Raw genomic sequence first — 25992 nt, forward strand, 5'->3', positions numbered from 1 at the left:
TCACTCTTCTCTCATGAAGCAAAGGGCAAATGTTGTATGTAAAAGAGAGAAGAAAAGACAGACACTCACCTAACTGCGACCTACATAACATGCATGCAACAAAAATGAAAGACAATTCAAGTACTAATGCACAAATTCCAACCGATAATGTCCGTCACAGCCGAGGGTTTGCAGATAATATGGGAATAGTGAGGTTCAGGTGAAAAAAGGCAAAGCAAGTTATGGAAATGTGGAGGTAAAAGCGTCAAGCTAGTTCCTAACATGACCATAGTGAAATCATCCGGATCTCAACTGACTGAAAAACTAAGTACAAGTGCCCTTCATTTGGTACAAAACTCACTAGACTCAAGGCACAATCTCCTCAAAAAAATATGGGATAGAACGGAGGAGTCAGACGGTGACAAACTTTCCTTTTTTAGACACCGTCTGAAAACTAACTGAAACAAACAACCCTTTTCGATTGTACGTCTTCGAACATCTTCTCAACTCTTTTTTCATTTTCACAATCTCTTTTTTTTTCTTTTTCTTTCTTACGTTCCAGCCTTCTTTTTTTCATTTTTCAATTTTTTTTTCTTCTTTTTTTTTTTGATTTCTCACGTTTTTTTTTTTTCCCTTTTTTTTCAATACTTTTTTCTTTCCTCCTTCCTTAATACAAACACCAACTCCAAACAAGAATTACGGACCAAACTGCAGTGGAAAACATACCACAAAAGAACATACTAACTACCTTGACTAGGCAGGCTTAGTTTGGAATGTAGCTAATGGGTCAAAAAGGCAAGTTTTGGCTAATGTGGAGCTAAATGGGTGAAAGATATAAAGAAAGGGGAATTTGCAAGACCCTCCCTGCATGTGACACCAACCACAAACCCGAATATGTGCATTTGACAAGAAATTGAATGTCATAAATGTGCAAATGAGATGAACATGCTATGCAAGGAGTACTACTCTCAAAATTCCTAATGAACTGGTCATGAATGGCACCAGTTATGGCTCTAAAAACTCAGAATTTTTAAGTAGTTTGCCAATTTATAGGTCAAGTCGAAACAATCAGCTTATATTTGAACAGAAATTCGTACATTATGCGTATGACAAAGCTAAAAAACTATCAATAAAGTGCAAGGCTCAAGTAAATTGACAAGTTATAGTGCAATTTCATCACGAAAATCTACCGTTCCGACTTAACCTATATGCAAAAGTAAACGTGAAATGTTTTTGAATTTTTGACATTTTTCTAATTTTTTTGGATTTTTTGATTTTTTTATTGAAAATAAACAACAATGCAAGCTGAAAAATTAAACGTGAATGCAACAACAAATGCAAATGTAGACTCAAAAGGATGTAATACCCTCCCCAAACCAAAACGGACAACGCCCTCGTTGTCCTCCAGCATACACCAGCAGAAATATGGGGAACGGGAATATACAACCAACAAAATAAAAATAAAGGAGACAAAATAAAAAGAGTAAGAGGTACATACAAAAAAAAACGAACTTCCCCAAACCAAATGTAAAACGGGAAGTGAGTAGACCAAGAGCTACTCGTCGTCTCCGATCCACATCCTCCGCACCTGGTGTAAATGGGGGGTCCCTCGCCTCCTCTCTGGCAGCTCGCTGTGCCGCCTGCTCAGCCCGCAACCGCAACTCTCGTGCTACCGGTGTCTCCTCCACCTCGTCCTCTGAGTTAGAAGGTAGTGTAGGGTACCCACCCTCTGGGTATCGGTAGAAGGAGGGATGCGGCCACACTGCTGGAATCGGTCGCCGTGCTCGGATATGGAACTCGTAGAGCGGGAATAGGGCCAAGGCCACATCCCGTCTCATCTCGGAAATGTACCTGCACTTATCCAGAAGCAAGGCATCACGACCCCTTGGTCCATGACCTCGGGCGCCCCTAAAGTAGGAGGGCAAACAAAATTGGCCGGCAGGGCCGAACCAGAAGGAGGAGGGGTAAGTGAAGGTGTGCGCGTGGGTGTGGGTGTGGGTGTGGGTGTGGGTCCGGTCTGAGCCGGAGTCTGAGTCTGAGAGCCAGAAGGCTCTCCGGCCTCCCGCTTCCTCTTCTTGGAAGAGGTAGAAGCAGGGATGAGGGTGAGGTGGTAGGTGGGAGGAGGTGGCCTCGCTCCCTCAGCAGCAGTCGGGAGCGGTAAGAGTGGAGGAAGGGTAGGGCACGGCAAGGTAACAAACGTGGAACCACAAATCTTCCACGTCCTCGCGCCCTTCGTCTTTGGGAACCAGGTGAAGTCAACCATGGCAGCCAAATCAAGGTAAGCCTGCTTATGAGGCGCGGTAAGTCCAGGCTCAGAGGGGTAAAGATGGTGGGCTATCCTGGTCACTAACCCGCCACAGACAACAGAGGTCATGACCTTCTTCCCAATTCCGTTCCAATGCTGAGCTACCAAATAAGCAATGTTTAGAACAAACGGGGTACCGTAGTCAATGTTAAGGTACCCTACGAGAATCGCTATCTCAGTGTTGGTCACGTTATTGGGCTCAGGTCGCCCAAAGATGGTCTCTCCCATAAGTCGCAAGAAATAACGGTGAGCAGGTAAGTGTACGTGGGCTCCCTTCTGTGTGGGGAAGGGGGTGTGAGAAAGCGCAGCCCAACGTGGCTGACGGATATCCCGAGGTGGGTCGATGGGGCCGTCACTAATGAGGCCTAGAACCTCCCCAAACCTGGCCAAAGTCCAATGGTGCGACTCATTGCGGAGTCGGAACTGAATGCAAGAACTAGAGTGGTTGGCAGCGTAAGAGTCGGTGTCAAAAGAGTAAGAGCTGAAAAACTCGTATGTAGGTAATCAGACCCGACATTCCCGTCCCGTTCAACAAACTACAGACCTCCTCATCAATTCCTAAGGTCTCTAGGTCAGTCCGCGCAATGAAACGGGTAGAGGAGAGAGGGCAACGAAGCAAAACGAATAACCGAGTCCGGTGATCCGCGGAAGCGAAACGTACCGTGGGTAACTCCGGTAAAGGAATAAGAGCGGCCTCCCTCGTAACAACAGCCCCAGAAGAGCTGAAAGTAATGGCTAATCTAGCCGGGCCGACTCGGCCTAGGTGGCGATACCAGGCGTCGGGAAACGAGGCGTGAGTCCTCTGTCCCAAAGCATGGAGAAAGGCCTGGCGGGGGTAAAACAAAGAGGCAAGGCTGCAGTGGTGGCTAAGGCGGAGCTAGTGGCAACATCAGGGGCCACTGACTCGCTCAAGGACGGGCTGGAGGACGAACTAGTGGAGTGTAAAGAACTAGTATCCATCCTGTAAAATGGTAAAGGGCATGATAAGAAAAACGGCTGCTAACCGTGGCTAAAACAACACGTTAACCAGGATGTGACAGCACGTAAAGGCCCTAACAGTCGAAAAAATTCGACTTACAGCATAGCATTCCCAACAATCCTCAACAAATTCGAAAAACAGTACGTGAGTGATGATAAATTGACAATGTAATGACTGCTAATGGAGACTAAAGATAGCATGAGAACTGCATATGACAGCATGAAAGACTCCTAGCAGTCGAGAATTTCGACTCACAATACATGATTTCCCAATAATTCACAGCAACTAAGGGCGATAGGGGACGGGAAAAAGCAGTTAACAACAGCAGCAAGTGAGAAAGAACTGAGGTTAAACAAAACAAGGCAGCATAAAGACCGTATGACAGTAGAAAAAATTCGACTTAGGAGCCCTAATCGCGGAAATCTCGCGCAAATTTCGAATTAAGCAAGCAACAACAGCGTGGAATTGAGATAAGATCATCAGGCAGCTAATTAAGGGCATACAAAAGCAACTAAGTCGAAAAATTCGACTGAACATGAATTTTCGAAACCCTAATTTACTTCTACCTCACAAAATTCGAAATAGTTGAAATTAAAATGCAAGAGGAGGGAAGAAACACTTACTTGATGATAGACGACCTACAAATGCAAGTAATCCTCAAGAATCAAGTAAAAACAAACGATTTTTCAGTCGGAAAACCGCAAACCCTAAATCCCTTTTAAAACCGCGAAAATGGACACAAATAGAGGGGAAATCAAGGGGCTTTTGAAGATTAATATGCAAGCAATGAAATGTAGGTGACGGATTTGGGCAAGAAAATGGGGATTTGGGGGAGATGAAATCGCAATTAGGGGAAGGGTTAGACGGAATTAGGGATGCAAATGAATTAGAAAAGGAAATAAAGAGTTTAAGTTAGAAATTCCCGTGTCCTGTTCATTTCACTCGATCGAGTGATTTTAACTCACTCGATCGAGGACTTTTGATGTCCCTATTGCTCGATCGATAAACATCCACTCGATCGACCAGGTACTCTTTTGGCTTTTCTCGATCGAGTAACTAAACTACTCGATCGACCATATTTTCACTCGATCGAGTACAAAAAGTACTCGATCGAGGACTTTCCTCTTGTAGGCTCTTGAATTCCGTCTTTTCTTCCTTGAATTGCGTGAAACTTCCCCAAACCTGCATAGAAACACATCCAAGAGTTTCCCAAAATACCAAATACGCAAAAGCACAGTCTATAGTCTTACGTCTATTTTAAAAAGTGTCTAAACTAATTGTCCTAATTAAAACGCAATAAAACAAATTCAAAAGAAATTCAAAAATTGTCTATTACAGGGTGTTACACGGGGCATTTCCCCGTTTAATTCCCATCAAATTTCAGTAGCTCCTTCGTGGGCTTCTGACTGGAGGACGTCACCTCAGCAACGTTGATTGTCCTCTTCATCTTCCATGAGCATAAATTATCACTTGAAACGGGAGGAGGAGAGTAGCTCGCATCCACGTAAGCGTCGGCTTTCCTCGTCCTTGCTCCTCTATCACCGTCTTTGGCATCCTTTCTTCCAAATTGATTGATAATGGTTGCACCATGTCCACTGACAGCCCCTTCTGTGCTTTCATCTGTACCTGCAGTAAGGAAAATAGACGAACTTTCCTCCTGTTTGCTCTCAATCTGAGGCGGAGGGTTAACAATAGCGGCACAATTCTCCAAATTTTCATTTGGAGTGTCAATAATAGGAACAATAGAAGAGAGAGCATTGCAAGGCTGGGCTTACATGGGAGCTCTCCGGATCTTGGACTGATGAAAAATCAACTCCTCGTCCCCCACCTGAAAGATCAAAGTCTTCCCCCTGACGTCTATAACTGCACGGGCAGTGGATAGAAATGGTCTCCCTAAAATAATAGGGGTGTGTGCATCTTCGGGGATGTCTAAGACAACAAAATCAACGGGAATAAAGAACTTCCCGATCTGAACAGGTACGTCTTCTACTATACCTAGTGGCCGTGACGGACTCACGTCGGCCATCCGGGATCATGTTTGTGCAACTCAGTTTTGTCAAACCAAGTCTCTTAGCTAGAGACAAAGGTAAGACACTTACGCTAGCGCCTAAATCGCATAGCGCATTATCAATTAATTGCATACCGATATGACACGGAATTGAAAAACTACCCGGGTCTGATTGCTTAGGGGGTAACTTATTTTGAAATAGGGCTGACCCCACCTCAGTCAAAGCTACGGTCTCAGTGTCATTAATAGTCCTCTTACGTGCTAAAATTTATTTCATAAACTTTAAATAAGAGGGTACCTTAGTCAGCAATTCAGTGAAAGGCACGCTGACTTCCAAGCTCTTCAAAAGTTCGACAAATTTGCCGAACTGTTGATTAACTTTGGTATTCTGCAGCCGCCTCGGGAAGGGAACCGTGATTGGTATCTCGAGTCCCTTGTTTCTCTCTTCCAGAGTGTCTTCCGGAACAAGTTCAGTATCCTTTGGACGCTTCTTACCTCTCGAACGAGGTCTTTCTGGTGATTTCTCGCTTAAACGAGCACTAGCAGGCTCTCGAATAAGCTTCCCGTCATCAATACTACTCGATCGACCAAGTTCCTCACTCGATCGAGTTGTTTCTTCATCATTGCCAGTCGATCTAGTAACATTTCCACTCGATCGACCAACTGCACTTTCCTGTTCACTCGATCGAGCAGGAAAACCGCTCGATCGACCTGTTTCTTCACCCTTTCCACTCGATCGATGGCCAGTTTTCAGTCGATCGAGTAGTTCCCTTGTCGTGAGCCCTTTTTTCTCGACAGTACACTGTTCATCATCAGTTACAGCTTCCCTAGGGTCTGATTTCGACACTTCCGGTCCCTTATAAGAAAGACAGCTTCTCAATTCTTTCAGATTTACCGTCTCATGTAGATTCTTCTCATTTTGAGTCGGTAATTGACCCGGCTTTCTCGAGGATTGATTCGCAGCAAGTTAGGCAACTTTAGTCTCAAGTGCCTTGAATGACACGTCCTTCTGTTGTAATTGCTTTGAAATGGACTGCATCATAGACTTTAACTCACTCATTTCACTCACCCCACTTGGAGATGATGCACCTTGATTAGGAGGGTTGAAAGAAGAAGGCTTCTGATAGCCTTGTTGATTCTTGTGTGGAGGAATATACGGCTACTGGGTTGGAGGAGCAGTGGGATTGAGCACATTCTGATTACTCCACCTCAAATTGGGATGGACGTTCGGCTCGTAATAAGTGTTGTTCTGCCTGTAATGTTGAAAGGCAGCGCATTGCTCAAAAGCACTGGGAGAATGATATGAGACATGCCCCTCTCCTCCACATCTTCTACAGATGAAAGGACCGTCTGTCATAGCATTAACCTGATACATCCCTCCTTTGGAAGCTCCTCCCAACTCATATTTATCAAATCTTGCGGTGAGAGCTTCAAGTGCAGCTACAGAAGAAGATTCAGCAGCTCTTCTTTGATTTCCTCTCGAGTTCCCATATTCAGCTTTATGGATGGCCAAATCATCTATGATCTTCCACCCCTTGGTTGCTCCCAAGTTTTCAAAAATCGGCCATTGGCTGCAAAGCATCCAAAATAGCCCTCTGATCGTCATACAGTCCATTATAGAAATGATTGCACAAGCTCCATTTTTCGAAACCATGGTGCGGTATGGTTCGCACTAGCTTCTTAAATCGAACCCATGCCTCGTGTAAGTTCTCGTCAGGCCCTTATTTATAACTCATTATCTGAGCTCTAATGGCAATAGTTCTCGATGCAGAAAAGTACTTCTTATAGAATGCTAAAGCCAGTGAATTCCAGACAGTTATACCGTGAGCAGCTCGGTCTAAATCCCTATAACACTCCCTCGCAGCATCGCGGAGTGAGAAGATAAACATGGTTTCTTTTATCTGATCCGCTGTCACGCCAGTGGGAGGGGGTATGGAGCAGCAGTAATCAATAAAGGTCTCCATATGTTGAGCTGCATCTTCAGTTGCAGCTCCCCCGAACTGATTTCTCTCGATCAAGCTGATATAAGCAGGTTTCGGTTCGAATTTTCTTGCCTCCCCTAGTAGTACAAATCCCTTATAGAGATCCTCACTGTCGGTTCGAATGATGGCAATGGTTGCTTCTTCGGCCATTTGTAGAAAGTCCGGAGAAGTAACTGTCTCAGTTGATGAATTGGAGACTGGAGATGAAGACGGATTTTCCTCGAAAAGCTCGTTCTCGTGAAAGCTTGACAGAGTACTTAGCTCTTCCTCTGTCGGTAATACCCTTTGTGATCGCCTCAACTCGCGCAGAGATTTCTCAAGTTCAGGATTATAAGGCAATAATTCACCGCCCTGAGACCTGCGCATAAGAGGAAACAACAAACAGGATATAAGAATAGTCTAAGGAACGGGTGTTCCTTAAACTGAAAAAGGACTAAAATAAAACAACTAATAAATTGAACAATTGCCTCCCCGGCAACGGCGCCAAAATTTGACACGGCTATCGCAACCCTATCAAAGATAAAACCTAACAGTCTCAACTAAAATGTAGCAGAGGCAGCCGAGTATCGAATCCACAGGGAGGTAATGTAATTATAGCTGTCTAATTCTAATCCTATGGTAACAATTGGGGGTTTGTTTGAATTTTGGTTCTAAACTACGAAGTTTGAAAGGAAGAGAAATAAAGCAAAGAGCAGTAAGGCAATAAAATATGATTAAACTATCAAGAAGAGAGGGACATGTCGGGATTTCGGTTCACTACGGTAGTCCAATAACTCAGCTGTAAATGATATAGACGAACTAATGTGAGACGGATGTTAAAAGGTCCTTTCGGTCCACTTTCTATTCTAAAATACCACTAACTTAACTTTCGTCCTCATTAGGGTAGTCTACTGTTTATAGCAGGCCTATTTAGTCCAATCTTTCGATCCAGGATTAATTTTAGCCAGATTAAAGGTTGACATAGAAGCGTGCACTCAACTAGGTCGGGAAATACAGTTAAATTGCTATAGTGACAGAGTCTCGTGATTAATTCGTCTGATTCATCTACTAAATCGTCATCTTTCTACCGCAGATTCCCTAATCCCAACATGAAGGGAGTTAGCTACTCATATCGGTGATTAAACTAACAGCAGACAATTTTCCAGCAGTGAACATTATAAATAAACTAAAACTCGCAATAATGAAAATTAGGGCAAGGGAAATAAGAACACAAACGAGAAATTGAAGCAACAAAATGATTATTATTAATGAAGGAAGAGAAGGAATTACAATCAATGCGGATCCGGCGTAAAGAACAACTGAATCCGAGCAATAATAACCCCAAGTAAAGTAACAGTGAAGAGGAATAAAAGTAACGTAGTAAAAGTTTCTACTGTCAAAAATAGAATAAAAGTATGATAAAAGATGATGTCCCTTAACCTAGTTAACATAGGTTTAAATAGAAAAGAAACAAAAGCTTGCGGAATAAAACATCGCACGGACTGATTAAAAGCCCATACCCATAAAAACCACTCGATCGAGTGGATTAAACCACTCGATCGACCAACTTCTCAGCAAAAGTTACTCGATCGACCAAAAGGTTACTCGATCGAGAACTTGGTCTTTGTGCTGCTCAGTGGTCGAGTAAAATGTTACTCGATCGAGCATCAGAGGGTGTAGAAACCACTCGATCGACTGGTACACAGCTCGATCGAGTGACTATGTCTTCATTTCAGCTCACGTCTTCACCCAAGTGCCTCGTAGTGCGTGCCATGACGCTTCCAAATGCAGTATCTCACTCTGGAACAATCCCGTCTCCTCTAAATGCATGCAAAAAGGACAAAAAGGAGTATGGTTCCACTACTTTCGCGATCATTCCTACAAAAAGGACAAAATACACCAAAGTAGCCAATTCGGGGCAAAATACCATAAAAACAGTATAGAAATGCATAGAAATACGTGCTGAAATAGGCCAAAAAGACTATACATTAGGCACGTATCAGGCGTCCTAACAGATGTACGGTATCGCCATAAAGCAAAGGGTATCTTGCTTGGCCAATCTCTATAGTTCTCAATCATTTTCTTGAGATTTGTGACAACGTTTTTGTTTGCTGCCTCTACCACGCCATTGGTTTGTGGTCTATATGGCGAGGAGGGGTGATGCTTAATTTTGTATTTGGCTAGCAATTGTTCAGTCTCAGCTTGGAAATGTGATCCATTGTCACTGATGATCTCATGTGGGCAACCATATCGACAGATAATGTTGGTTTGTATAAACTTTGCCACATTCTTGGCTGTAAGACTGGTGTAGGAAGCCGCTTCTACCCACTTGGTGAAATAATCGATTGCTAATAGGATGAAACAGTGACCTCCTGTTCCGGGAGTGATCTTGCCGATGATGTAAATTCCCCAAGCAGAAAATGGACAGGGAGATGTCATGGTGTAAAGCAATGAAGGAGGGACATGTTACACTTTCCCGAAGATTTGGCAATTATGGCAATGTATTACATATTTGATGCAATCGGATTCCATCGTGATCCAATAATACCCCAAACGTGTTATTTTCTTTGCGATCATGGGTCCACTCATGTGAGGGCCACATTCTCCATCATTGACTTCTTCCATCACTTTCCGTGCCTGTGAATGATCAAGACAACATAGGATTACACCATGAGGTGTTCTTTTGTATGGTTCTCCTTGCATGAGAACGTATTGGGAAGTTAGCAAGCGGATAGCGCGTTGTCCCCTTTTGTCCATTTTTGGTGGATATGTGCCATTGAGCTTGAAGTTTAGGATCGCTTGGAACCAAGGTTCCTCTGTGATTTCCTCTTCATTGGTGATTTGGTGCACATAAGCTGGCTCTGATCGTCGTTCGATGCATAAAGGCATTTCTACCATGCTATCCGGCATATTAATCAAAGATGCAAGTTTTGTAAGAGCATCTGCAAATTGATTTTCTTCTCGAGGTAGATGTAGGTAGGTTGCTTGATCGAAGAATTGGGAAACTTGGTCTATTCTGGCTTGATAAGGTGTTAAGCTTTCGCTTCGGATTTTCTAAGATCCCGTAATATGGTTGATGATAAAAGATGAATCCCCATGTACTCGAAGATTCTTGATGCCTAAACCTACTACCGCTTGCAATCCAATGAGACAGGCTTCGTATTCTGCAGCGTTATTTGTCACCTCGAAGTCGAGTTTGACAGACATTGGTGTATGCTCGCCTTCAGGAGAAACGAGCAACACTCCTATTCCAAATCCTCTTAAGTTTGATGCTCCATGAAAATAGAAGTCCCAGGAGTCTACATCCGTTTGGAGTATATCCTCATTCTGAAACAACCAGGTGTCTATCGTTTGCGTATCATTAATGGGATTTTCTGCGAAGAATTTGGCAACGGCGCACCCCTTTTTAACTTTCAAAGGTATATACTTGAGATTGAACTCTGAGAGCATCAAAGTCCATCTCGCTAAACGTCCATTGAGAACGGGTTTCTCGAAGAGGTATTTGACAGGATCCATTTTGGAGTATATTTTGACGGAGTAGCTAAGCATGTAATGGCGTAGCTTCTTTGTTGCCCACACAAGAGCGAGGCATGTCTTCTCGAGTGGTGTGTATTTTCACTCGTACTCCAAGAACTTCTTACTAAGGTAGTAGATAACTCTTTCTTCTTTTCCTACAGTTTGAGCTAGCATGGCGCCCATGGCCGTTTCAGTTACCATGAGATATAAACCAAGAGGTTGATCTCGTTGAGGTGGCATGAGCACTGGTGGTTTGGCTAGTATTTCCTTGATTCGGTCGAAAGCCTTCTGACAGTCATCATCCCACATGGTGTGATCTGTTTTCTTTAACTTCTTGAAGATAGGTTCGCAGATCATGGTGAGTTTCGATATGAATCGACTTATATATTGCACCTTGCCTGATGACAGTCATCATCCCACATGGTGTGATCTATTTCTATACCTCATTGGCTAACAACGTATCCCAGGTGTTTGCCAGATGTTACTCCGAATGTGCATTTCGGAGGATTGAGCCTCATGTTGTACTTCCGTAGCCTTAAGAAGAATTTGAAAAGGTTCGCAATGTGCCCCTCTCTTTCCTTGGACTTGACAATCACGTCATCTACGTATACCTCAACTTCTTTATGCATCAAGTCTTGTAAGAGCGTTGTTGCGGTGCGTTGGTATGTAGCTCTAGCGTTGATTAACCCAAATGACATAACCGTGTAGCAATAGGTTCCCCATTGAGTGACGAAGGCGGTCTTATACATGTCTTCTATGGCCAGCTTTATCTGGTTATATCCTGCGTATCCATCCATGAAGGATAGTAATGCGTGATCTGCCGTATTATCCACTAATATGTCGATATATGGTAGAGGAAAGTCATCCTTAGGACTTGCTTTGTTTAAGTCTCTAAGTTAAACACAAACACGGATTCTCCCATCCTTTTTGGGTACGGGTGCTATGTTAGTTACCCAGTCTGAGTACTCGGAAACTTTGATGAAACCGGCTTTGAATTGTTTATCGACTTCTTCTTTGATCTTGAGAGCCCATTCTGTCCTCATTCGATGAAGCTTCTGTTTCACGGGTTTGAAACCTGGTTTGATTGGGATTCTATGCTCTGTCATGTCCCTGTCGATCCCTGGCATATCTTTGTAGGACCAAGCAAAAACATCTTTGAACTCGTGCAGAAGGTCTATGAAATTGGCCTTTTCGGTGGGGCTCAAGGTCGTCCTTATCCTAAGTTCTTGGGGTTCTAGTTCAGTTCCTACGTTGATGGGTTCAGTATTTTCTATCACTGGACCCCCTTCCCCCTCTTGTAGTATTTCTTTGGCTATGTAGAGAGGTATTTCGATTGAGTCTGGGTCTGGGTCATCCTCATCCTTATAGTAAACAGAATTACATTCAAGATAACACGAAGAGTAAGCAGAACCTGATTTATTCATATTAAAATTTGAGAAAAGTTAAAACAAAGAAGCCATCTGATCTGTAGTCAGTGGCGGTAAAGGGATAGTCGTTGGGACATTTCCCGAACTACTGTTGCTATTTGACACTAGGCTAGGAGAAACGAGGGGAGTGGGAATGACGACAGGAGGAGACTCTCTAGGAACTTCTCTAGACTCCGACTCTAACTCGAATTCATCAACTCGAATTCATCAACTTCTGGTTCTCCTTTGAACATCTCTCCTTCTCCAGTGGTGAGCTTGAAGAGTCTTTCTTGATTGTTTGTCCTCTTGATCGATTTTCTCCATCCTTTTTGCTGATTGGTGTTATTTTCTGTGCCCAGTGTGGTAATGATCTCATCTATGATGCTTTCGGCGCTCTTGATTAAGGGAAGATCCTGGAGGTAGACATCTTCCTCGCTATCTGTCCATATCCCATTGATTACCTCCTCTTTTGGGGAGATAAGATGTGAGAAATCTAAGGTAGATTCATCACTTGTAATCATCAGAATTCCAAGAGGATTCTGAGTATTGTTAGGCTTACCTCCAGGCGGTATTGGTAGGCGACCGTCTTCAATCATATCTTGAAGTAAATTTTTCAGTTTGTAGCATTTTTATGTATCATGTCCCTTACCTCTATGGTATTCGCAGTACGAATTCTCATCCCAGAATTTAGACTTCTTTTCTGGTTCGGGTGTAGGGCCTATGGGTTGAAGTTTGCCTAGCTTCATCAACCTTTTCAGAGCGTTGGAATATGTGTCCCCTAGATTTGTGAATTTCCTTGATGGGGTACTCTTCTTAGATGGCTCGAGAAGGTTAACTTCATCAGTTTCGCTAGTAGAGTCGTAAGAACGACTTGTTGAGCCTTGATATACATGGTCTATCGTTTAAATTTGGACAAGAGCCCTTTACGGATGTCATCTTCGATCCTTGTCCCTAGTACGGTTAAATCTTTGAAGGTCTTAATGTTTTGATACCTCAAAGGATTTGCATAGATGGGCTTTAGGTTGTCCACGAATTTCTCCACGAGGGTAGCTTCATCCGGACGTTCAACAAGTTGAGTACTAGTCTTCCTCCACCGACTTAGGAAGTCGGTGAAACCTTCTTTGTCATTTTGGGTAAGAACCTCTAAGGTGCGCATGTTGACTTGGATTTCACCATTATCCGCATATCGTTTAGCAAACTCGATTGCGGCATCATCCCAGGTAGCGATTTTCTTATGCTCTAGCGAATAGAACCATTGTTTTGGTATGGTGTCAAGAGATGAAGGAAAGATCCTTAAGAACATCTGGGGTTTAATGCCTTTGATAGACATGTAATCCTTGAAAGCACAGATATGGCTCAAAGGGTTTTCATCCCCTTGAATTTAGGGATATCCATCATGTTGAAGTTGGTTGGCAACTTGGAACTCACGGCTTCATATTTGCGATTGTTTTCCCTATAAATGTCATCCCCTTTTAGATACATCAATTGTTCCTCCAAGTATTGGAGTCGTTTCTCAGCTGCAGTCATACCTATGGGAGGGTTTTCGTCCCCGAAGTTGTTCACAAATTCATCAGACACTTCACTTTTTCGAGGAGGCATCCTCGTTTCCACGGCATATATTCGGCCCTCAATTGTGTCAAGGCGATCATACACTTGGTCTTGAGTAACTTGGAGACGAGCTAGCGCGGCTAGGATTTGATCATTACCATTCTGGAGTTGATTGAAGTTCACGTCGCTTGTTTCAGGCATCTTGGAAACTGAATAAGAGACCGACGACGAATCAAAATAAGATCGACCATTCTAGCACACTTACTTGAAAAGAAATGTTTTGACTCGAGGAGTGGGAGTGTGCCACTTGTGTCAAGTGAGTTTTGAGGAAATTACAGAGCTTGAAAATGTTGGTCCTAGTCAACTTTAGTTTAGTTGTAGGAGTGGACTCAAAGTGAGGTTTTGGAATGGGTTTTAAGGCCCGGATATTGACTCGACAATTGGACAGAGTTTCGACACGTTTGCGCTAATATTAGGCCCAAGTTCCGAAATTTTTACATTTTAGAGAAGGATTTTGATTATAAGTAAAATCGTCATGGTTTGTTTAGAAATGGTGATCACATATGGTACAAACATTATAACGGGATGCTAAGTGCATTTAAAAGGGTTTTGGTTTAAAGGGTGGGTTGCCATACCGAACAATCAAACCTGAAGTCTGTGGAGAGGCTCGTACCAAACAAGAGTAAGGCCGATTCCTAGTCCATTTCCTCAAGTAGTGAAAGTCCTTGATACAAACAAGAGTAAGTATCATGGTATGGATGACATCAATCGCTATCCATCCTTAGGCACAAATAAGAATTAGGACCGTTTAGACGGGACGATTGGTCGAATGGGTTGGGTTGGGCCTAGGAAGGCCGAATGAAACGATCTAGGAAGACCGAGTTATGAAAACCGATAATTGTCTCGTACAAACTATTCCCTAACCTTGTTCAAGTTTCACCCTTTTTCGCTACACGTAAGTGTATTATACCCAGCGCAGTCGCCAAACTGTGGATGCGGGCCCACGAGGGCGCTTGGGAACAAGTGTTTGCATTTGTGGAGTCGCCACCAATTTATTGTGGAAAATTGGAAACCGTTTGAATACCTCGTGCCATGTCAAGACACAAAGTAGTGACATGAACACCAGGAACTCGTTACCCTTAGCATTCTATGTCTAGAATGACTCTCGTGGATGCCAATGAACACGGATGTCCACAGAGATTTGTAGGACTGGTCGTCCCTTATTTGGGGTCCATTAACTATTCCTAAACACAGAATACTAGCTTGGATGTTTCACCACAAAAATATGAACACCAATGAGAAGTTGCATAAACTGGGACTAAGTGAAGACGATACCTGCTACATTTGTAGGAATGGGGTGGAGGACTTGGACCATCTGTTCTTCAACTGCTGCTACAGTAAGCAAATTCTTCATCTTATAGGGAAGAGATTGGGTATCACACTGCCTCATCAAAACTCAGTTGGTTGGAGAATACAAATGACAGGATCTAAACTTCGAAAAGGAATCCTCAATGCGAGCTATAATGCCTGCTTGTATTGGATTTGGAGACAAAGAAACTTGAGCAAACATGACACGATTTTGATAAGACCGGAGAAAGTGATTCACAATATTGTGAAGGAATTAAAGCTTCGGCTCACGGATTACATCAAACATCCAATTGAAGCAAAAGACCGGCAGATTTATCAGAGAATGATGGAGGGTGTTTGATTGATTGATTTAGATGATGAAGAATTGGTAGGTGATGCAATCGAAAGAGGAAAGGGGATCTGGGTTTTGTTGTCTTTAATCTTATCCTTGATTTTTGTTTCCTGATTTTGTTGTCTAAATACGGAAGTGGGCTCGGGTAGCCTGAATAAGTTGGTACGTTGAGATTGGCGCATTGGCATCTCATTGTACATGGTTATGATTTTTATTTAATATACTTACATTTTATCGAAAAAAAAGATGTCCACAGAGATCTGGAGTAAGGGGTGAGGGTGCGTATTAGGAAGCTCTTTTGATCGAACACCTAATCCTGCCCGCCTCGATAGCGACCTCTACTGATGATTAGGGAAAATTGCCTACACTCGATATATGGTTAATTTATATGCATGCAATGCAACATCCATTAGATTAATCCTAGCTTGTGAGAATTAATACTAAGCCGGTGAACATGTAGTTTATCATACAATTAGGTCGAATCGGGATTTAGTTTGATTACATGTGAATATACAAGCAATTCAATAATAGAGAATAAAATACAATAATTACAATAATTACATTGGGTTTATTGATTTATGTCGAAAATACATTCAAAACGGATAATTTGAGAAAAGAAGGAATAAATAAATAAAAAAACAGAAATTAGGTGATAATACGATTAATAGTAAATTAAATACGTAATTAATAAACAAGGTCAAAGCATAAACGGGAGTTCAGAGACAGAAATCAACCAGGAACAGGCACAGCAGAGCTGCGTCCTTTGGAAGAGGCGCATCAGTTGCTGCGTCTGTTCCTGGGTTGAGTTCTAGCTGTGAAGCCGGAACCGCAACTTGTTAATATTCATTGGTAAATTTAATGCTTGATTACGAGTAATTGACTCAGATGAAAGTGATTAACAGATTATTTACATATGAATGAGGTCATAAAAACGGTAAAGCATAGATCAAAACTTATTAGCACTAATTAATTACAAGATTAATGAGGTAATTATGGATTAAAACGAACTAAGACAAATTAATTAGGTTAAAGAGGTTATTAAGACGAATTAATGATGGATATGATAAATAAACAGATGCAAATATATCAAAGAGGAATTCCTGAGATTCAATATTGATGAATCAAACCTCTAAAACCCGAATTGATTTTAATGAAGAAAACCCGCAAATATGAATTATAAGGGATTTAAGTCGGGATTTAAAAGATGATAAACTAATAAAGATATACATGTTAAAATTATCATATTCAAATTATCATGTTAAATGAACGATGAACAGTTGGAAACAAAAGCAAAACAAACGGATTAACAAAAGACGAAAGAAGAAAAAATGAAGCAGGAACTACGGCAGCCTTACGAAGAGGCGCAACAGGTACTACATCCCTTCGAAGAGGCGCAGCAGTTGCTGCGTCTTTTCTTGACGGTCGTCATCTGATAATCCGTAAAAAAGGTTCTAGACAAGGATTTAGAAATCGGTTTTAAGAATACTTTCGACATAAATCTTACAATATGATACAAAAATAAAGAACAATAATAAAATAGGGATTTACACCCTCAGACTTACATGTTTAACGAAACGAGATGAACGAAGTATACATATAGTGATGCTCGACTCGAATGTAGACGAAAGTCCCCTCGTAAGAGGAAATTAAACAAAGTTGATTGATGTGGAGTTGGTCAAATTGGTCGGTCATGTAAAACGAGCCTGGTACTCAGAAAGATCCGAGCTTACGTGGTCGAAATTTTAAGCACGTAGATGTCAAAAAGTAACAACGTGGTCTAGAATGCAAAAGGAGAAGAGAAGGGCGGACACTCGCGTGAGAAATATGTGAGACCGAAGGTCTCTATTTATACTAATCACACGGAGGAAGTAAGGTTTTTCGGAGAAACTTTGGAAGTGAATCTCGAAAAGATATGAAAAGATACGAAAAAATACGCAAAAAAGGACTTGAAAGAGGCGCAGCAGGCACTGCGTCTCTTGGAAGAGGCGCAACTAGAGGTGGCAATTATTGACACGACACGAAAACCCGACACGAACGCGACACGAAGTTTGTGGGTTAGGGTTAGGACTTTGTGACCCATTTAAGTAATTGGGTTGACACGGACACGACACGAAATATAAATGGGTCGGGTTAGGGTTGAGCTCTTTTGACACGAACCCGCCACGAATAACCCGTTTATTTAAAAGTGTCATAATATATTTAGATTGAATCAATAATTCAAACAAACAACTTAAAAATATGCAATTTCATTCATCATTTTTGACATAATTGGGCTATAAAGCTTAATTTAGTTTTTTAGTTTATTGGGTTAAATTGGTTAAATGGGTTAAGTGGGTTAAAAATGATCTGCTAAAAGATAAACGGGTTAAACAGGTCGGGTTGGGTTATGGAAAAATTAAATGGGTTGGGTTAGGGTTGAGACAAATAACCCGTTTATGTAATTGGGTCGGGTTAGGGTTGGGGTGGTGATGACCCGTTTAAAGTTGACACGAACACGAACACAACACGACCTGATCTATTTGCCAGGTCTAGGCGCAACACTTGTTGCGTCCTTTCCCACGTGGTTTCCTCCTGCGGAAGAAAGATTACCGTGTTTTGGTTATGGAATAACAGATTAATCTTGTTTTCCTTAATACTTTGTGTGAATATTACGGGAAATTCTTTACCAAAGATTAAAAGATTGCAAAATATGGAATAGAAATATCCGGAACATTCCAGAACATCCTGACTCGGGTTTAGAAAACGAAGACGGTTTTTTGACCCGGACTCCAAATGTACTCTAATTACTGCCAAAACGAATGTATCGGCACGTAGATGACAATTAAGAGGTAGACACAAGTGTTTGAGCGATCACTTGAAGATAAACTTACGAACTGTCACAAATCGTTCCGCGTACCAAACATGCGGCCCAATCATCACCGGGTGGTTTGCGGGAGGTGCAGAAATGAGGTATCTACAATAACCCACCAAAAAATCAACCCAAAATGCCTAAATTTTCATCACATTCCGTACCAACCGAGGAGAACCTACCAAATGGTACTCCCACACCACAACATTTGACCGGTAATTTCATTACAAAATCCGCATTTATCCAATTACTCGAAAGAAGCCAATTTGGGGGATGCCTAGTGAAGACTCTCATTCTCATATGGAGACTTTTTCTAACAATTGTGATGCGATTTCTCAAACCGGAGTGACTCAAGACCAAATTCGATGGGTCTTATTTCCTTTTTCTTTGATTGGTACCGCGAAACAATGGCTAAAGAGCCTTGATAAGGCTACTCTTGGTATTGACTCTTGGATGAAATTGGCACTTGCTTTCTACAAAAAATTCCATCCTCCGGAAAAGACTAACATGCTAAGAGCCCAAATCACGGGGTTCGAACAAAGGGACGAAGAATCTTTGTATGAAGCTTGGGAGCGATTCAAAGGAACTTGTCGCTCATGTCCTCATCATGGACTTAGCGAGTGGTTCTTGGTACAACAATTTTGGAATAGTCTTTATGAATACTCCGGAAACATTCTCAACATGGGATCAAATTGTATGTTCACCGAAGTTGATGATAATCAAACATGGAACAAGATTGAGGAAATGGCGGTCCATAACTCACAATATAGTAGACCTCAGAAGGCTACTAGAGGAGGAAAGAATGAAGTGGACTCTATTACTCAATTGGGTGCTCAACTTAGTGCTCATATTGATACCATTAATTTGAATTTTGAGAAGGCTATGGCAAAACTTGAAGAAGCCTCCAAATCACCTAAGCAACATGTTAATGCCATGGTGGCATCTTCATCAATTCCAAGTGGAATATGTGAGAGTTGTGGAACTTTGGGACATGACCAAAGTGAATGTAGGGGAACAAGTGAATGCTTTCCAAGCATAAAAGAGTGGTACCCCTTATTCCAACTATTACAATGAAAACACCAAATTCCATCCCAACCTCTCATAGAAAAGCCAAAATATTCAAAACCCTCAACCAATTGTGGACAGCGGGCCGCCCACGGGGGCGCTTGGTGAGAAACGGGGAACAAGCGTTTGCATTTTGTATGGAGTCGCCACCAATTTTTATGGGAAATTGGAACCGTTCGAATACCTCGTGTCATGTCAAGACACAAAGTAGTGACATGAACACTAAGCAATCGTTACCCTTAGCATTCTATGTCTAGAATGACTCTCGTGGATGCCAATGAACACGGGTGCTCACGGAGATCTGGAGTAAGGGGTGAGGGTACGTATTAGGAAGCTCTTTTGATCGAACACCTAATCCCGCCCGCCTCGATAGCGGCCTCTACTAATGATTAGGGAAGTTATTTATACTTGATATATCGTCGGCTACATGCATGCAATGCAACATCCATAGATTAATCCTAGCATGTGAAGAATTAACTAAGTCGGTTGACATGTAATTAGCATACAATTGGGTCGAAGTAGGATTTAATGTTGATTTACATGTGAAAACATACAAATGATAAAAGAAATACAATGAATATAAATTACAATAAATATAATATACAATAATTACATTGGAGTAGGCGATTTATGTCGAAAATACCGCTAAAACGGATGATTTGAGAAAAAAGAATAAATTAAAAGAAATAACGAACAGGAATTAACGATATTACGGATACTAGTTAATTAATTACGTAGACTAATTAATTACGTCAAGGCATAAAAGGAGTTCAGAGACAGAACTCATCTTGGAATAGGCGCAGCAGAGACTGCGCCCTCTGGAAGAGGCGCAGCAGTTGCTGCGTCTGTTCTAAGGGTGAGTTCTGGCTGTGAAGCCGGAACTGCAAATCGTTAATGTCAGTTGGTAAATTTAATGATTGATTGATACAATTACTCGGATGAAAGTGATTAATAGGTTATTTACACATGAATGATGGTCATAAAAAACGATAAACATGCGTAAGACGGAAATAAGACGGATTAATTATGTGAAGGGTCGATGTTAATGAATGATTAATTAGTGACATCGGTGAATAGAACAAACTAAACATGATGAATTAGTGACGAATTAATGACGAACACGTGAATGAACAGATGAAAACTATATCAATGACGAATTCCAGAAACTCAATATGAACAAATTGAATCTCTAAAATCCGGGTTTGAATATTAATGACGAAAACCCGCAAATATGGATTACTTGGGATTTAAGTCGGATTTAAACGAATTAAACATATTAATGATGATAAATTATATACATGTGATTATTAAACTATCATGTGAACGAATTAAAGAGAAACATACGGAAACAAACAAGAAAGACGAATTACGAGAGGACGAAGAAGAAGAAAAAGCGAGGAATGCGGCGGCCTCACGAAGAGGCGCAGCAGAATCTGCGCTCCTTCGAAGAGGCGCGGCGATTCTTGCGCGTCTTTTCTCGATCTGTCGATCTCATCAAAATCCGTAAAAAAGAGTTTTGAAAGACGGTTTTAGAAATCGGTTTTAATGGTGTTTTCGACATAAATCTTACAATGGTGATACGATAAATAAAATACAATAAATAAAGAGAATTATACACCCTCAGACTTACATGTTGACGGAACGAGATGAACTAAGAATCGACTAGTGAATGCTCGACGCGAATGCAAGGAAAGAGTGCCCTCATAAGAGGAAAACGATTGATTAAATTAAGTTGATTGAGTGTAGTTGGTCAAATTGGTCGGTCATGCAACGGAGAGGCTGGTACCCGGAAAGATCCGAGCTTACGTGGTCGGAAGTCCAAGCACGTAGGCGCCAATTAGTAAGAACGAAGTCTAGAATGCAAAGGGAGAAGAGAAGGGCGGACACTCGCGTGAGAAATATGAGGAACGAAAGCTCCTATTTATACTAATCACGTGAAGGAATAGGGTTTCGGAGACTCTTTGGAAGTGAATCTCGGAAAGATATAAAAAAGATACGTAAATCATGCAAAGAAGGGCCTGGAAGAGGCGCAACAGATCACTGCGTCTCTTGGAAGAGGCGCAAAGACTGGGCTGCGTCTGTTCCCGGAGAGGTTTCCTCCTGCTGAAGAAAGATTTCCGCGTTTGAGTTATGGTAGGACGGAAATAATTCGATTATCTTGTGAATATTACGGGATATTATTTGCCAAAAGATAAAATTTACGAAATATGGAATAGAAATATCCGGAACATTCCAGAACATTCGACTCGGGATTTAACAAATATCGAAAAATGGAGACGGTTTTTGACCCGGACTCGAATGTACTCTAATTACTTGCCAAAATGACCGTATTAGGGCGTAGATGACAACTAAGAGGTTGACATTAATATTTGAGCAAACACTTGACGATAATCTTACGAATTATCACAAATCGTTCCGCGAATCAAACATGCGGCCCAATCATCACCGGGTGGTTTGTGGGAGGTGCGAAACGAGGTGTCTCTGAGCCCCACTTTGACCGAGGCTTGGACAAGGCGAAAGTCAAAGTATAGCCATCAGGTCAATCGAAGATTACAACCTGACGACTATGGCGACGCGAGGCGGCTCAAGGGGTCTGAGCCAAGGACCTATCGTCGGGAACATTTTAGAGTCTGTCGACTATCGGGGAGGGTCGTTTAAAGTCCATTAGACTACGTAAAGAAGCTCGCCAGCCATAAGGAGAGATCATACCGAGACTCGGTCGAACTTCGCGGGAACAAGAAATATTGAAAGCGGGGGACGTCGGTAGAAATCTGCCGAGGAATCCGCTGCGTCGGTCTCAAACGAACTCGCGAAACTTGAGGTTGAATCTGCTTGCGTCGGTCTCAAACAAACTCTTGTTGGGGAACATATTGACGACTAGGAACATCTTGATCGTCGTGAGAGAAATCTTGAGTGAGCAAGACTACAAAATACTCTCACACGGAGACAGACGATTTGGAACATCTTGATCGTCGTGAAAGAAATCTTGAGTGAGCGATCTTTGTAAAATACTCTGCGCGCCGGATAAAATGAGTTGAGCAATACGCAAAATATCTGCTGCGCGGGATAAGATGATCTGGGACAATACTTTGCAAAATACTTTGTTTTGGATAAAATGCGGACCAGAACGAAAGAAAATCGTCGAAACGGACCAAAAGAACATAATAGCATTGAAGAAGAGGCGCACCCAAAGATGGGCCCACTAATAACGAACTCATAACGGATTTTTGAAAATTCGTATGGAGGGAACACAAGGAAGAGGCGCAGCAAGAGCTGCGTCTCTTGGAAGAGGCGCAGCGCTGCTGCGTCTTTTCCCAAATTGGCAATCTGCGTAAAAACGCGAAATCGGAAGGTTTATGTCTCATTACTTGAAACTCAATTCCTTCAATTTCTCTCTCAAATCTTCACCATTTCCGTCAAGGTTGGATTCAAAAGCTTGCATTAAACATGACTAATCGAGGTATGTGTCTTAATCTTGCATTGATCATTTACATTTGTCGAATTTTGAGTCATGCGAGAATTAGGGTTTTCGACCCTTTTGATCGAAAATTTGGGGCTTTTCCCCCAAATGAATTTGTTTTGCCAAATTGATGCTAGAAACGGATAGTAGGCAATGTTAGGAACATAACCATGTGTTTGCTTTGAATTTCCATCGAGTTTTGAGCCCTTGAGCAAATTTTGAGACGGTTTCACAGCTATACCGTAAATTGCTTCGAAAATAGCCTTAGGATTGTCCATTGGCGATGAAATTTGATATTTGGGATCCTTGGATGATGGGTAAACTTCCTGTCATCTCGAAACTTTGATTTGTGACAACTTTTTCGGGGCACCTTTCTAGGGCATAATCGCCGTTATAACGAAATGCTGCCGAATTTTCGGCTTGAACCCGGAACTAGGCTTTGACTTGGACTTGACTAGACCCCATTTATCACATGAATGATTGGGTTGGCGGGAATATGGCCAAAGATGGCATGGAAGGGGCGTTTACAGGGCTCCGGAGGCTCGAAAACTCCTTAACAAAGGCTTGTCGTCATGTGACGCGGCCTAAATTTACTTTAATGTTGCAGGTGATGAGGCTTCTACTTCTGGGAGGACTCCCATGGAGATAGACGCTGCTGTTGTTGAGGAGGCTTTAGAGCAGGCCTTCACCAATGCGGTGATGGCCACTGGAGGCGAGGCTCACGAGGAGGAGGCCGTCGAGGAGGAGGAGGAGGCCCCGAGACGGGCCAACGTCAGGCAAGGAGGTCGTCAGCTGAGGGGAGCCCCTGCGTGGGCTGAGACCTGGGAGAGTAGGCACCTCGTGTGGGCTGCAGAGGGTCACCTATCCTACAGGACGGTGAAGAGTTTGGTAAATAAGAATTCACTACTCATTACCTATTCTCTTTCATTTTTTTGTCCAAACTTCTTGCAAATTTCATTCAAAACTAAAGATAGCTTTGTTTCAAATCATAATAGGAGGCCGGGAATATCAGGTCGTTCTCGGGTTATACGACAGCGATGGAGCACTACGAGCGGCTGTCGGCGGAGGAGAGGGCCATGATCGAGCGTGGAGCGTTTGGTCCTCTGGTTCAGGTCTGGAGGGATATCGTGAAGAGGAAGTTGCGGGCCAACCTTAGCCTGGTCCGCGCTTTCTTGGATCGATTCTGGGACACGACTTCCACGTTTCACCTGCCTTTTGGTGAGGTGGGAGTTACTCGGAGGATTACGGCATGATTTCAGTGCCGGTGGGACCGAGGAGGTGGTGTGGCCGGAGACTGCTATGAGGGCGGATTCGGCCGAGGCGAGGAGGTTGATCGGTGGAACTTATCGCCGAAGGTCGTTGCGATCTTAGGGCTTGGTACCCAGCACCTACGTCCGAGACTACTTTGCGGGGAAGACCCCGGTGTCGGTGACGATCGATGGGAGGGAGACGGCTCCTCCTCCTCGTCTGGTGAGCAGAGCTCGTCTGTGGCTTTGGTGGTTCTTGTCTTCGATTTACCTCGGAGACAAGGGCGAGAGGCTATCGATGAAGCTTCTTCCCTTTCTTTCGACCCGAGTTCCCTAGGACGCCGGGACCGGGTTATCGCTGGTTTTGCGGTCCTCATCCGCTTCATGAGGGCCATGGTTCGTCCGGAGTTGATGGAGAAGGGGACTTCTCCCGGCGTCGGACCGGACTACTTGTTGGAGGTATGAACCTTCCTTTAGGCCAAAGTAAATTCTTTTCTTTATCGAATCACGAAAGATCGTTTATTGATCATTCTATTTTATAGGCATGGGTGTACTCCTACTTCCCGAGCTTCGCGCCCAAGAGGACAGAGCCGCTGGAGAAGGCCTATCCCGTGGTGAGGGATTGGGTGATGTGCTGGACGAAGAGCAAGCGCTCTTCTCACAATGTCTACCGGCGGGAAGTGAACGCCCTTCACCGAAAGCGATCGAGTATCCCACTCGTATTCATTTATATTTCTTGTCCTTTGCTTTTAATTGATCATAGGAATGATCTTTCCCTTATCTTGTCGCAGTGGGTGCCCAGGACCTTGGGCGGAGTACGCTGGAGCGCCTCCTTTTGTTCTTTGAGGTCCTTCGACCTAGGAGCCCGAGCCGGCTCTTCTTGTGGACGTCGATGGGTCTGTGTGGTACCCAGGCGAGCGTTTGGCTCGCCAGTGCTCTTGGGGCGCGTTGACGGTTCCCATTGACCCTCCGAGGACGATGTTCGGGAGCCTGCCGAGGCCGAGAGGGAGGCGGACCTGGCCGGTGCCGATGGCGACGACCTTCTTCTCGTCGGTGAGGACTACTCGGCGTTCTGTACGGGAGGTTGGCGTCGGCCGTAGTGGTGAGTATCTTTTATTTTTCTTGATTTGATTTCAGGAATTACGACGAAAGATCATCGATTAATGAGAGCTATTTGTCTTTGCGGAGGTCGAGGCGGCGGGCATCGAGCCCTCGGTGTACCCCGAGACCCTTGAGTACACCGACGCGGGCCGGGAGGACGACGATCTCCGAGTTGCGTGACTTTGACGTAGCCGTGACGGATCTTTGGCCTAGAGACGATCGGCAAGATCGATTCGGAGGGTGAGCCTCCAGCTTATATACCCTTCGTGTAAGAACACACTTGGTTTGAACTTGTTCACTTTGCTGAGAATTTCTTTTGACATGTAGGTCGCGCCATCTCGGTTCGTGGCACTATGGAGGGTGGCCAACCGGCTACGAGCTACCGCCATCGAGGCGCTCGTCGGTGGTCGAGATCGTCAGGTATGAACCTCATTTGATTTCTTTTGATTTTCTGATTTTTAGTTTTGTTTGAGTTGATTGATTGGAGCCAATTTCTTTTTGTCTACAGTCGCTCGTGTCTTTGGAGCGAGAGCCGACCCGATCTCGGGAGGAGACGGCTCGCCTGTCGAGGGAGCTCGAGTTTCGGGACGCCGAGATTGCTGCTCTTACGGCGAGGGTTGCTGAGTTGGAGGGTGCCCAGCAGTAGTCTGCGTAGTTCTGTAGACTTGATTTTGAACATTTTTGGACTTGTTTGAGGCGCAAGCCCCCAGTTTGCTTGTACATTTGTATATATGATGGCCTGAGTGCCTTTGCTGCTGGGTTGTGTTGCTTGTACCTGCAGGTTAGTTCTTGAACAGGTTTGGTAGACAACGGTTTACGCCGTTATGCTGCCGAAATTTACACCAAAACATACATTTTAATACACATATG

At 43.2% G+C, this 25992-nt stretch overlaps 1 non-coding gene across 1 annotated transcript; it reads right to left on the reverse strand.

The window, feature by feature from the left end:
• Positions 1 to 18756: 18756 nt before the first annotated feature.
• On the reverse strand, positions 18757 to 18863 carry LOC141644711 (small nucleolar RNA R71). The gene has a single exon (XR_012544321.1). It is a non-coding gene; the product is annotated as a small nucleolar RNA R71 (small nucleolar RNA).
• Positions 18864 to 25992: the final 7129 nt, after the last annotated feature.

This window comes from Silene latifolia, chromosome 2, assembly GCF_048544455.1.
Source record: "Silene latifolia isolate original U9 population chromosome 2, ASM4854445v1, whole genome shotgun sequence".
Lineage (NCBI taxonomy): Eukaryota > Viridiplantae > Streptophyta > Magnoliopsida > Caryophyllales > Caryophyllaceae > Silene > Silene latifolia.